This window comes from Nannospalax galili, unplaced genomic scaffold (assembly GCF_000622305.1).
Source record: "Nannospalax galili isolate Female #2095 unplaced genomic scaffold, S.galili_v1.0 scaffold698, whole genome shotgun sequence".
In the NCBI taxonomy this organism is placed as follows: Eukaryota; Metazoa; Chordata; class Mammalia; order Rodentia; family Spalacidae; genus Nannospalax; species Nannospalax galili.
The window spans coordinates 2,506,009-2,518,715 of NW_008341886.1; the positions used below are offsets into that span (position 1 = coordinate 2,506,009).

Genomic DNA, 12,707 nt, shown 5'->3' on the forward strand with positions numbered 1-12,707 from the left:
CTGGCCAGTCACTTCCTCATGGAGGTGACTCAGCAGGGCCCAACCTTGGACTGCCTCTCCCCAATCACAGCTGGCGTGGCCAATTCCCAGTGGCTCACAGCCATTGCCCCAGATGACATACACCTTTGCCCTTCCCTTTTCCACACCCCTTTTTGATTAAACTATATAAGGTAATGCCTGATGCAATAAAGTGAGTTCCTGCCTTGACAAGACTCCCGACTCGGTGTGGTTTTTGAGTCACCAACACTCACCATCCCGCTCAGCCCCTGAGAGAGGAACACAGGCTGGTCCTGGCCTCTCTCCCTGTGCCATACCTGTCGGAGAGCTGTCTGACAAATTGGTGCCCCGTGTGAGGCACTGCCTATCACGAAGTTCACTGACGGGCCAATCGGTCTGCGGGTGAGTGTACTCCCATAAATTATGGGGAAGTCCAATTCTAAGCCAGACCCCTCTTTAGATTCCCTCAGGATCCTGCTCAAAAGCAGGGACCTTGACCTCTCAGACAGCCAAGCTCTCCAGGCATGGGGATGCTTGCTAAAGATCGCACCCTGGCTTCCGGAGAGCAATCTCTTTGATTGGGATACTTGGGATAGAGTTGAAAAGTTAATCAGATGGGCCCAGATAGAAAAGGGAGAGATTCCCCCCTCTGGGAGCACTCCCCATGGTATCTGCCTGAAAGGGCTGCTTTCCCCAACACCCACCAAGGACAAAGGTGGTGGAGGCCCAGGCTCCAACCCCGGCCAAGGCCGCTGATTCAGTCCCTGAGGCGCAGTCAGACTCCAAGCTGGATCCCCGGCCCTTGGGTCACAAAGATCCTCCAGATCGATCTAAACATCTGTATCCCTCCCTAGACCCTTTTGGGAGTGCCCCTTGGCCCTGTAAAGCCCCTCTGCCTTCACAAACACAGACCAATCCATTCCGGACTCCCTCTGTTCCACCCCCTTACAAGGGGGGTGGGGTCATTGAGGAGGGGACTGCTCACCTTTTCCCTGTTAATGTTAACCCAGGAGGTGACAGACCCACCGCATGGTATCCATGGCAGGCTCAGGACCTTAAAGAGTTAAAGAAGGCCATGGTCGAAGACGGTCCCAATTCTCCCTGGGCAGAAACTATTCTTGAGGGACTAGCCCATCAGGCGTGTGTGCCACGGGACTGGAAAGATTTAGTTAAAGCAGTGCTCCCAGGTCCAATGGTCCTTAAGTGGCTGGCCTATTTCAGTGAAGAATGTTGCATCCGCCACGTAGAGAACCAAAGGGCCCAGCCTCCCATACCCATTACTTATGGCATGCTCTCTGGCACAGCTGATCAGTTTGCTACTGGGGCCCAACAGGCAGCCATCCCTCCTCCCTATCAGGATCAGGTTCGGGCCATCGGCCTTACGTCTTGGGGAAAGCTAGGTGAAGGCCCTACTGAGTCTCCCATATCCAGGGTTACTCAAAAGGCCACAGAGGACCTCCCCACCTTTATAGACAGAGTGCAAAAGAGCCTGCAAAGAAAGTTTCCCCCAGGGGAATTGAGCGACCTGTTCATCCAGTTGCTGGTTTGGGATGGTATGACATCTGACTATAGACTAGCTTGTGCTGGGCTGCGACATCAACCCATGGATAAGTGGATAGTAGCTGCCCGGGACATGGAAACCAGGAGGGACTACAGACCCTTATCAATGCCCTAAACTTAGGGTAAATCCAATATACCTCTATCATCTTAGAGGCCACCAAAATTTGCCTGGATTTCTGACAGAAGGAAATAAAATAGCTGATCAACTGGCCTCTTCACATCAGTGTCACACAGTCTCTGAGGTGACCCAATTTCATCAATTGACCCATGTTAGTTGGAGAGGGCTTAGACATGAATATCCCCACTTGGCAGTCAAAGACCTAAAGAAAATTATACACACCTGTCGATCTTGCCAACCTTTTCTTCAGGTCCCCCCTCTTCAAAATTTGGGTACCAACCCTAGAGGCCTTCAGCCTAACAATCTCTGGCAGATTGATGTCACTCACTATGCCCCTTTTGGAAAACTTAAGTATATCTTCCTGTCAGTTGATTCCTTCTCGCGTGCCTGCTGGGCAACAGCATACTCCGGGAAAAAGGCCAAACCTGCAATCAGCCATATGCTTCAATGTTTCGCCACCCTTGGACTACCTGATCAAATTAAAACAGATAATGGCCCATGCTTTATAAGCAAGCCCTTCTCAGAGTTCCTTCAAACGTGGAAGATTTCACACTCCACGGTATTCCTTTTAACCCTAGGGGACAAACCATTGTGGAGAGAGCCAATCAAACCCTAAAAATCCAATTACAAAAACAAAAGGGGGAGTCCCTGCCTCCACATGATCACCTAAAAAAGGCCTTATTTACCTTAAATATTCTAAATTTTTCTAAAGAGGACAAGTATTTGTCTCCTTTCCAAAAACATTGGTCCTCATCTACCAGCTACAGCTCCATTCTGTTCAAATGGAGAGACCCGCTCTCTGGAGCATGGGGAGTACCAGACCCACTTCTTACAGCGGGAAGAGGGTTTGGGTGTGTATTCCCTCAAAATGAAAAGAGACCCCTCTGGGTACCGGCGAGGGATATTAAATATTTGCCCCAACAAGGAGGCCATGATGATAACCCGTCCAGGGAGTGTTTCAGCCCTGAGGATGGCTCCTCTGTTTCTCCCTCAGGGACAATAAAGGATGTGGATGGTGTTACTCCTGACACTTCTGATTCCCATCCCGCCCAGTGATCAAGGATTTGGAGACCCCAATGCTGCAGTAAGGCGACTGGAGGCCCAATATGGAAAGCCCTGAAAAGTGCTGCTTTTATGCCAATAGATCCAGGATTGTCCAAGATAAGATTTAAAAAACTCCAAGAAGATTTAGAAAAAAGGAGGTGAGAGTTTCAAGAAAACCCACCCTGGACCGGTTTACATGGCTTTTTACCCTACCTCCTCCCTCTACTTGGCCCCCTTCTTACACTTCTCCTTGTCCTTATTTTCAGACCCTGTATATTCAATAAGTTCATGGGGTTTGTTCATCAGAGAATAGAGGCAATCAAATTACATCAAGTCAAGGTGCATTTTCACAGGCTCGCTAGTCAGGAGCCAAGCTCCCATGATTGGCCATCTTCATATGATTGCCCATCCCCTGCCCTCCATGTGGCCAATGACGGGTAAGACCCTCCCAGGCTGATGAACCTAAGACAGGGGCCATGAAAAACAATCATGGTTACCCAAGGACTGGCAACTTCAGTATCTGAGGAGAGGCAACCTAAGACAGAGCATGGAGAGGCACCTTGGAGGATGAGATTCATAACACCCAGTGATGGGTTAGATCTCCACGGGGGAGACAACCTAAGACAGGGGTTGTGTTTCTCCACCGTTACAACAAAAGTAAAAGGGGGAAGATGTTGGCTCTCCGGGACCCTCATAATTGTGGCATAACTTATGACGAGGCCTACTGTAACTTCCTGAGCCTGACTAAAGTTTGGCAACCTGTCTCTGGCCAGTCACTTCCTCATGGAGGTGACACAGCAGGGCCCGACCTTGGACTGCCTCTCCCCAATCACAGCTGGCGTGGCCAATTCCCAGTGGCTCACAGCCATTGCCCCAGATGACATACACCTTTGCCCTTCCCTTTTCCACACCCCTTTTTGATTAAACTATATAAGGTAATGCCTGACGCAATAAAGTGAGTTCCTGCCTTGACAAGACTCCCGACTCGGTGTGGTTTTTGAGTTGCCAACACTCACCATCCCACTCAGCCCCTAAAAGAGGAACACAGGCTGGTCCTGGCCTCTCTCCCTGTGCCATACCTGTCAGAGAGTGGTCCAACATGGCCTGATTGACATTCAGATGGGAAGAGAAACAGAAAATGTGTGGTGAGAGGACAGAGGCTGCTGGAACTTGCTTGCTGAAGCAACAGGTCACACACATACATATAGGGACACACATGTACACAGGGTCTGCACAGGAGCACTCATGCTTAGATTTGCCCACACAAAGTAACATTTTCATTAATACATATGTATACATACTCTTGTGCATACCTGCACATATGTGTGTCCACATATAGATATGGAAGCATAGATGAACAACTATGCACATGAACATGTGCACAGCCATGTATTTGCATTTACACACAGGTACACATGGCACAGAGATGTGCCAAGGTACTTGCATGAATGCACACACATATTCAAGCTCAAACAGTTAGTTGCACACAAACTGGCATGTTATGCATGCACATTCACACTTACATATATGCTCACATAGGTACACAGAGACACCCATACAAACACTCATACACAAGTACACAGGTATACATGGACATAGGCATGGTCATGAATGCACATACAAGCACAGGCACACACAGGTGCATAGACACAACTCACACAGAAGCAGCTACAACTTGCCACTGAGTGGTGCTACAGGCAGAGGCAGCAGAAATGTATGCTTTGGGTCATCATCTTCATCTGATGGTGACAGCCCAGATCAGCGTTCTGGAAGCCGACTTTCTGTCCAGCACTTCTCCGCTGTCTCCTAGGGTTTGAAACATGGAGAACTGATAGCCATAAAAGGCTGTTAAGAATCCAGAAATAAGCTCTCTGGGTTAGGGGTAAAGCAGTCCTGAGTTTAAGGGGTTTGTAGAGTTTACTTATTCCCATGATGTATATATCCATGGCTGAGTTCAAGCTTCCAGCGTGAAGTCACTAAAAACAGAGTTAGGAAAAGGCACTAACAAGCAGCTCTTGTAGACAAGGCCAGTCACTCAGGTACTAAGGAACCATGTGTCATATGTATTGAAGGAATGGTTTTCCAAATCAGAATGCCATGATGCCAGAAGTCATCAAGAAACAGAGATGCTACACCATCTCATTTACTAGTTAATGCTTACTTGCTCAATGGACAGAACTTATCCAGTAAACCAGAACAGTAGGGAGGAAAAGGTCTCTCTGACTTTCGGCACAGTGTGCCTCAAACACATGCACCAAGTTTTCCACATGGTGTTGGGATGAGTCAGGAGTACCTGGAATGTAGAGCATGGCTGCCAGGCCAGAGACCTTCTAGTGAGGACAGCAGGAAACTGGCATGCTCCATTCTAGATACACTGTCTCTTACTCAACAGCCCCAAGCAAAACTATTAGATCTCTAATCCTTTAATCCTAACCAGGTCTCTTGTAGATCATGTGACCAGAGGACAAGGCAAAGGCCATGTAACCTCAAAAGCCCACCAGAAAACCAACCCCACCTCTTTGCCCATGAAACTTTCCTATATAAACCTCTGCTTCCACCATAATAAACAAGCTGTCCACTGACACAGTCTCCCGGGTGATTCTTCTCATTGTACCACCACCACCCAAGGCCCCTCTCACCCCACTGCTTTCTCTCCTTGCCCCAACTTTCTGGGATGGGGCTGGTGCACAACAGTCTTCCAGTAGCAGGGGAGTTTGGGCCAAGGGGGACGACATGCGGAAATTGACAAAATGTCAAATGGCACCGTGTAGGCTCTGGGAGACACCCATGTTGATGAGATTTGCATTTGCTTTGTTTGGGTTTTGTTCATAATGACTGAACAGCTTTATATCACACCAAATTTAGGGAAAAAGAAGCTCTTACTAGAAATGTGCCTCAATCTACAAAAGACAAATGTGGAAAGACTCTCCACCTGACATGCATGCAGTTTTGCAGATTGATGACCACCTGAGCCCTCAGGAATGGCCAGAGGAGTGGGCAGGAGCAAATGCCCCCACCTAAAAAATTGGCCCAGATCTTCTGCAAGCCACAGCCTTGCGCTGTTGTTCTGCACAATCCTCATGAAACAACTTCTTTTCATGCCTCTACATCTGCTGAATTGTTTGCAGCTCATGCTATTAGGCTTTCTGGATGTAAACCTGAGATGGTTCCCGATGTAAACAGAGAGAGAGCTCTGGTTACAGTCCATTTGAAAAACTGCACGCTGGAATAAGGGAATAGAAAAACACATTCTGTATTTATCCAAAAGCAATGAAGCCTTAAATAATACTTAAGATTGTGTTCTGAAGGGAGGCAAAATCCTCAGTTCCAATATAAACTACACAACTGGTTGTCTCTATATCATTAGCAAAGTGCCCAGCCATATGAACTAAATATACTCCAGATAGCCAGGATCCTTTACAGAGGAGCAGTCAGATCACAAGCAAAGGAGAGATTAAAAACAGAGCAGGCCACCCTGCACTGACCCTCAAGCAGAAGACTATGACCCTAATAGACATATGAGTCTAACCTCACTGTCACACAGCAGATTGTTAAAGAAGCAGCTGAACCATCCAAGGCTGCATTTAGGACTCCTAGGCATCTTTCCAACCACAGATGAACATGTAAACCCTGGTTTATAAGAAGAAAGGATTCAAAATCTCTGGGTGTGACCACTTAAGTAAGTATCATACCCAAGCCTCGTTCATATAACCCACAAATAAACAGGAAAGGGGAAGCAAGGAGCTCATTCCTTTGCACTTGAGCAGACCAAGTTTCACAGACCACCATCCCCAAGGTCTCCCTAAAGGGGAAACCAGGTCTATGGAAGGTGAGGTTCCACTCACATCCCCATAGCTGGGAGATACAGGAGTCAGAATCCAACCTGAATGGCATGGCTCAAGATGGGCCATCTTTCCACATCAGGAGTGTGTACTGATGTCATGCTATCAGAAACACTCTTTCTCTGTTTCCTTAGGAATACTGTCTCCATCATGGCTTCCAAAGATACAAGCATTCCATTTTATATACATTCTAAAACCCTGTGCATTGAACAAAATGAAGTGAATCTGCTTTTCCACATATCAAGATATTACAGTGGGAAAACAGGACTGGAGCTAAACAGATGTGACCTTGCCAGAGTGCTGAGACAGGGGTATCCTGGGGCCCTGAGTTGAGTATCATCTCTGTACAGAGAATCTCAGGTGCTTTCTCTTAGTTTCAATACAAGTTACATCATTTCTCTCTTACATTCATTGGTTCACAGTGCTACCCTGGTCCAGGGAATACAAGTATAAACTGCTTTGTGGAGATGACACATTGTCAACTTTCCATCTCTGTAGCAAAAGACCTCTGAAAATCAATTTCAACTGAGAGACGATTTAGTTTGTCTCATGATTTCAGTTCACAGTTGCTTAGCTTCTTTGTTTCTGACCATTGTAAGACAGAGCATTATGGTGGGGCACATGTGGATCAAAGCTGCTCACCTTCAGGTAGCCAGGAAGCATGGACAGGGGAAAGGACAGAAAAAACTTGTATTTGTGACTTTTCTCATCACTGTGTCAAAAACAGGAGAATTTATCTTGACTCATGGTTCCAGAGGACTCAATCACAATCACCCCATGAACTTGGGGATCACAGTGGCAGGGCTATGCAGCACAGAGGAATTTCTTTATCCAGTGGAGAACAAGAAGCATAACAGAAACAGGAAGGGGCCAAAGCACTCCAGCCACCCCCCTCCTGCAGTGACCTACTTCCTATAATCAGGTCAACAATTGCCATCAGATTATGAATAGACCAATCCACTAATGAGGCCAGAGCCTTCATGAACCAATCACTTCCCAGAAGCCATCAGTTGACAATGGAGCTTAAATCAGCATGTGACTTTTGGGGGTATTTTATATAAAAATCATAGCAAGCGGAGACTTTAAGATGGGACCTTGAAGAATGAATACCTCACCAAAGGAAGAAGGCAGGAAGGTGAGGGAGGGATGGAAAGAAGACATCCTAGACTTTCTTCTTTTCCCACAGGGTCTGGTTTATCCTGGTATGGTGGCCTTACTCATGGAGCCCCATGGCAGTCTTGTTTATCTACACTGGAGCTGATAACAGGTATCATCATAGGTAACAGGCATCAACATTGAAATTTTTCAGTAAGATGAGCCAGGTGTAGCCTGGTATATGATAAAGGCTCATGGTTTTCTGCTATTTCTTTATTTCATAATACTAAAGTACATATTTTTTTCACATTTTGATGTTTCTGAGGCACATCTGACAGTCTGTGACATGCTACTATGCTGTCAAGTTATAATGGTACATTTCACAATGAATGAAGTCTTGATTTGCTAAAATGTGGTCCTGTCATTATCAGTACAATTATTACAAAAGATATCTGATCACAGGGTAGTAATGAAACAGCTTCCACACATGAGCTCTGGACAGTAAGCTGCTTTGTGATTTTATAACAACCTGGCACAGGGTTCCTCACTGGAAGACTCTTCATGCAATGGTCAAGCTGTATGAAAGTTGTGATGGACTTCCAATAGCTCTGTCTTACTTACGGCTAGCCTAAGATGGACGTCTAGTCCTCTGTTAACACAGTGAATTGGTAGATGATACTTTAAAATGGAAAAGTTTGCAAAAGTATCCAAAGCAGTACTTCTCAACATTTTTGATCGCCTTCCCTCCCCTGAAACCAGCCTTTTGGACATCTTCTGTTCTAAACATCCCAAAGGACATCTTCATAATGAAGATCTCTTGTATACCTACCTGTGTGACAGTCAGAATGAGAAATGTCCCCTACAGGCTCATATATTTAAGCACCTGGCCCCTGATGAGTGGCACTGTTTGGAGAGGTTATGGAACCTTTAGGAGGTGGAGCCTTGCTGCAGGAAGTGCAGGACTGGGTGTGACCTTTGTGAGTTTATACCCTGATGCCACTTCTAGTCCTGCTTGTGTCTGTGATTAAAGATGTGATCTCTCAGCTTCCTGCTCTGGCCACCTGCTGCCATGTCTCCCCAGCCTTTACGGACTCTCCCTCTGGAACCATAAGCGAAAATAAACTTTTTCTTCCATAAGTTGCTTTCAGTCATGGTGTTTCATCACAGCAACAAAAAGCAACTAATACAACATACTTACAAATTATTTGTATATCTTGGCTTGATACATGAGAACATATAAAACAATACTATGCTTAAACACACACACACACACACACACACACACAGAGTCACCCAAGCTCTCTCGGGGTCTCCTGCATTATCAGACAAACCACATAACATATTTCTATGTGAATTTATTATAGTCTATATCTTCAGGGGTGGGGAAACTTACAAAGACTAATGCCTGGCACCCAGCACCCAGCTCTGTGTGACAGGCCGCCGCCATTCCAGATTGCTTCCGTGCCCACCCACAGTCTCCATTAACTTTCACCCACTCATCTTGGGCCGGCAGCCTCACCCCAGGTAGGTAAATGCCCCCTCTATTAATGTGGGTGAGATGCCGGGGCCATCTTTATCTCTGCACCTGTTGCCGCATGTTCTCCACACCTGTGGCAGCGTGTTCCTTGAGGTTCATGGCTCCCATTCCAAGATGGAGCCACAAGCCCCTCCTTCTGTGGCTAACTTGCCACAGTCAATTTTCCACAGCAGACCCCACCTCTTGGAGGAACCAAGACCCCTGGGGAACACACTCAACCCCTTTCCTCCACTCTTACAATCTTTCTGCCAATCTTCCACTAAGGTCCCTGAGCCTTGGAGGGGGTGACAGATGTAGGGCGATCTCCCTTACATTGTTGTGAGACAATGACTTCTTGGGCCTCCCCGTTATTTGTCTTTAAGCCGTGGCCTTTGATCTAGCTCAGTGGTGTTTCTTCTACTATAAAGACAAATGGAAGGAAGTAGACACATTTAAACAAACATGAATGTAAATACAAATGCCTAGAAGATATCCCAGTAGGTGTATTATATTCATTAAACAGTATACTTGTGATGCCTTCCTCACTAGGGCCTGTAGCCTTTCTCGACACAGGGCATTGGCCTGGTCTACAGCACCAGATGTGTGTTCCACTCCTAGGAACGGGCCTTATCCAATTAGAAATTTGTCAGTTGTATGTATGTTGGTTGAGCCATTATTGCACTTGCAGGTATTACTTGGCATGTCCATAGTGTGCAGCATGTGGGTCCATTGTTGAGTAGAATCATAGGGGATCCTTTCTTTCCAATCATCTGCATAATGCCTTCTGGAAATATGAACCTCATCCGTCCAGTGGCATGGTTTTTTTTTTTTTTTTTTTTTTTTTTTTTGTTTTTCTTGCTTCTCCTCGTCTTCTCCCATGCTTACAACATGCAGTGTCTTCAGCAACATGGCCTTACCGACCTTTCTAACCGACATTAGTGGCAATAGCCTTGGTGAATTTGAGGACCTCTAGGATCTCTCTTTGACCAACAGCTCATAGGGGAGCAACCCACCTCTGGTTCTGTAAATTTTCTTAACAGTTGTATAGTTTGAGAGTCTCAGTCTTCATCCTACCCAACCATGAAACTTCCAAGAATCTTATAGCTATAGCTGGCCTTTGCCTCTTTGGGTATCTTTTAAACAGGTTTCACATCTGTAAAACACTCAAAGGAAGGTTAACATTATATATTAAATCAATCATAGACAAGGTCTCACACAGCATGGAAAGGTTTTGTCCATTAGTACTAACAGTTTTCTCCATAGATCCTTGTTAGGTATCATAGCATGGGTACAAGGCTTTAATTTGGTTAGCTCCTTACCATTTTTAGTTATCCCTTTGGAGTCATTTCATACTTGGGGGATTTTACATGGAGTTCCTTTGGATTCTTTTATTCTTGATACACTTACAGGTGTTGGTTCCAGTTGCACTGGGCTAAGGAGGCAGGGGCTTCTCCTGTCATCACTCCACTTGTTGGTTCCCTGAGTCAGGCAGGCCCTGGGTCTGCCTCCTGACTGTAGCCATATCTGTCATCTCCCCATTGACCATACCTAGTTGCTGGGGGGAGAACTTGGTGGGAAAAACTGCTTCCACCCCTAATATAGGCATTATGAGAAGAGAAATGCATCTCATTTACTCCTTGGGGATACTTAACCACTGCTGGGACAGTTTTTATCCTTTGAATGTCTTTTATAAACTGTTCTTCCAGAAATGCCTTAGTACTGAATTTGGTTTTCTATCAATTTTTTCTCTGGGAATTTGGGCTTGACATAAGTTTTCCCACATTTGTCTTCAAATAACCTAAGTGGACCATTTCTTCAGTCTGGTCTTTTTTATGTCTCTTATAGGGTGTTCTGTTATTTTACAGACACGTTTTACATGCTGGTCAGAATCATTTAGATTTGCTCACTTCACAAAGGTCTCACTTCACAAAGATCCTGTCGCATTAAAGGTCTTGGTAAAACCATTAAAGCCCCATACCAGTCTAGAGGTCCCAGTTGAATTAAGCTTTCCTTCTTATGTCTGGTGAACACAGTCTTATCTCGCTCAGTGAACTGGACATCATATATTGCTTTTCTCATACCTAGTTCTCTCAATAATGCCTGTCCCTTCACTATAGTCCTCCAGCCCCTGCTAATCATGTTAGTCTCCCCTGGTGACAACCATGTATGTTTATGCCTTCAACCAGCCAACCCATTAAGGACTACTCCCCCCCCCATTGGTCTAGGTTGAACAGCCTATATCGTAAGGATGGATGGGTGGTTATATAACTCAGCTGTGAAGCTTCTGAAGGACTTAGGCTGATACCATCTCTTCCCATGTCCCATACTCTCTCAAGCCACATGGCTAGGGGCTCTCTGATTGATTGCTTGTAAGTTTTTCCTAGTTTTAACAGTTTTAGTATGGAATATTTCCCAATTACAGCACAGTAGCTTTTCTCCCTTTTGTATGAATGGTTGAATCTGAGGGACAGCCTTAGCTATTTTATTTTTAGGTCATTTTCTCTTTTACTATTATCTGTCTTTTCCTCTGAGTCCTTGGACCTCACACAAATCAAAGTATCCCACTTTTTTTTTTCTCTCAAGCTCTGCAACTGCATCTGCCAGGACTTTCCTGGCCTTTTCAGCTTCCCCTGCCTGGGGCACATCTTTTATTATGCAAAGTGGCCACGCCCCCTCTCTGGGCACTCTGAGTCCAGAGCCAGTAAATGATTTTCTAGCCTCTGGATAACCTTAAACAAATCTTCACATAACCGCAACATACCCCCACATTTACAACATAGCTGTGACCCACGCTTCTGTGTGGCTGGCCTCTTTTTAGTTACAGTTTTATAATCCATTGTATAACCCATGTGACTATCGCTAACTCCATTAAGGGTATGGGGTTTAATTGCCCTCTCCCCTGGGTTCCTGGCAGCTACTCCTGGATTTGGGAATCAGAGCCTAGCTGACCTGCCTCAGAATCAGCGGGCACAGCACTGCTTTCCCAAACCCATATCCCCAAGGCTGTGGTTCATTTATCCGGGCCAGACTATGCCAATTTGTCATCTGCATTCTCTCAGGGTCTCCTGCACTATCAGACTGCCGCAAACCAAGACTCTGACCAGCAGAGCCGAGGAAAGGACAACACGGATGCCAAGGTGAGGTTCAAGCAATTCTTTCCTCCTTATTCTTCGTCATCCCACAATATATACCCTCATCAGGTCCATCCCACAATCAGACCATCACACGGAGCCAATCAGGACATGAGCACGGGGCTCACATGCAGGCAGAGCAGCAAATCATTGGGCCACGCAATAGAATCATGCTCGGTGACGTATCATGTCAGGCAGGCTGCGCGCGTGATCAAGCTTACAGCGCTTGCGTGAGTTGGAGCAAACAAGTGAGGGGCACGAGGTTTGGCAGCCAGCTAGGGTGCCATCTTGGCCAGCTTGACCACACCTGCTTCCCACATCTCCCCCTTTTTAATTAAAACCAAGGGAGGCCAAGGGACCGTGCCTGGCTTAGGTTGCCCTCTTTCATTTAGCATCCTTACCCG

General features: G+C 46.1%; 1 long non-coding RNA gene across 1 annotated transcript; it reads left to right on the forward strand.

Annotated features, from left to right (window-relative positions):
• The first annotated feature begins 246 nt into the window (after window positions 1-246).
• Window positions 247-3,144, forward strand: LOC115071154. Its single transcript, XR_003850265.1, has 3 exons — window positions 247-399; window positions 2,670-2,877; window positions 2,986-3,144. It is a non-coding gene; the product is annotated as an uncharacterized LOC115071154 (long non-coding RNA).
• Window positions 3,145-12,707: the final 9,563 nt, after the last annotated feature.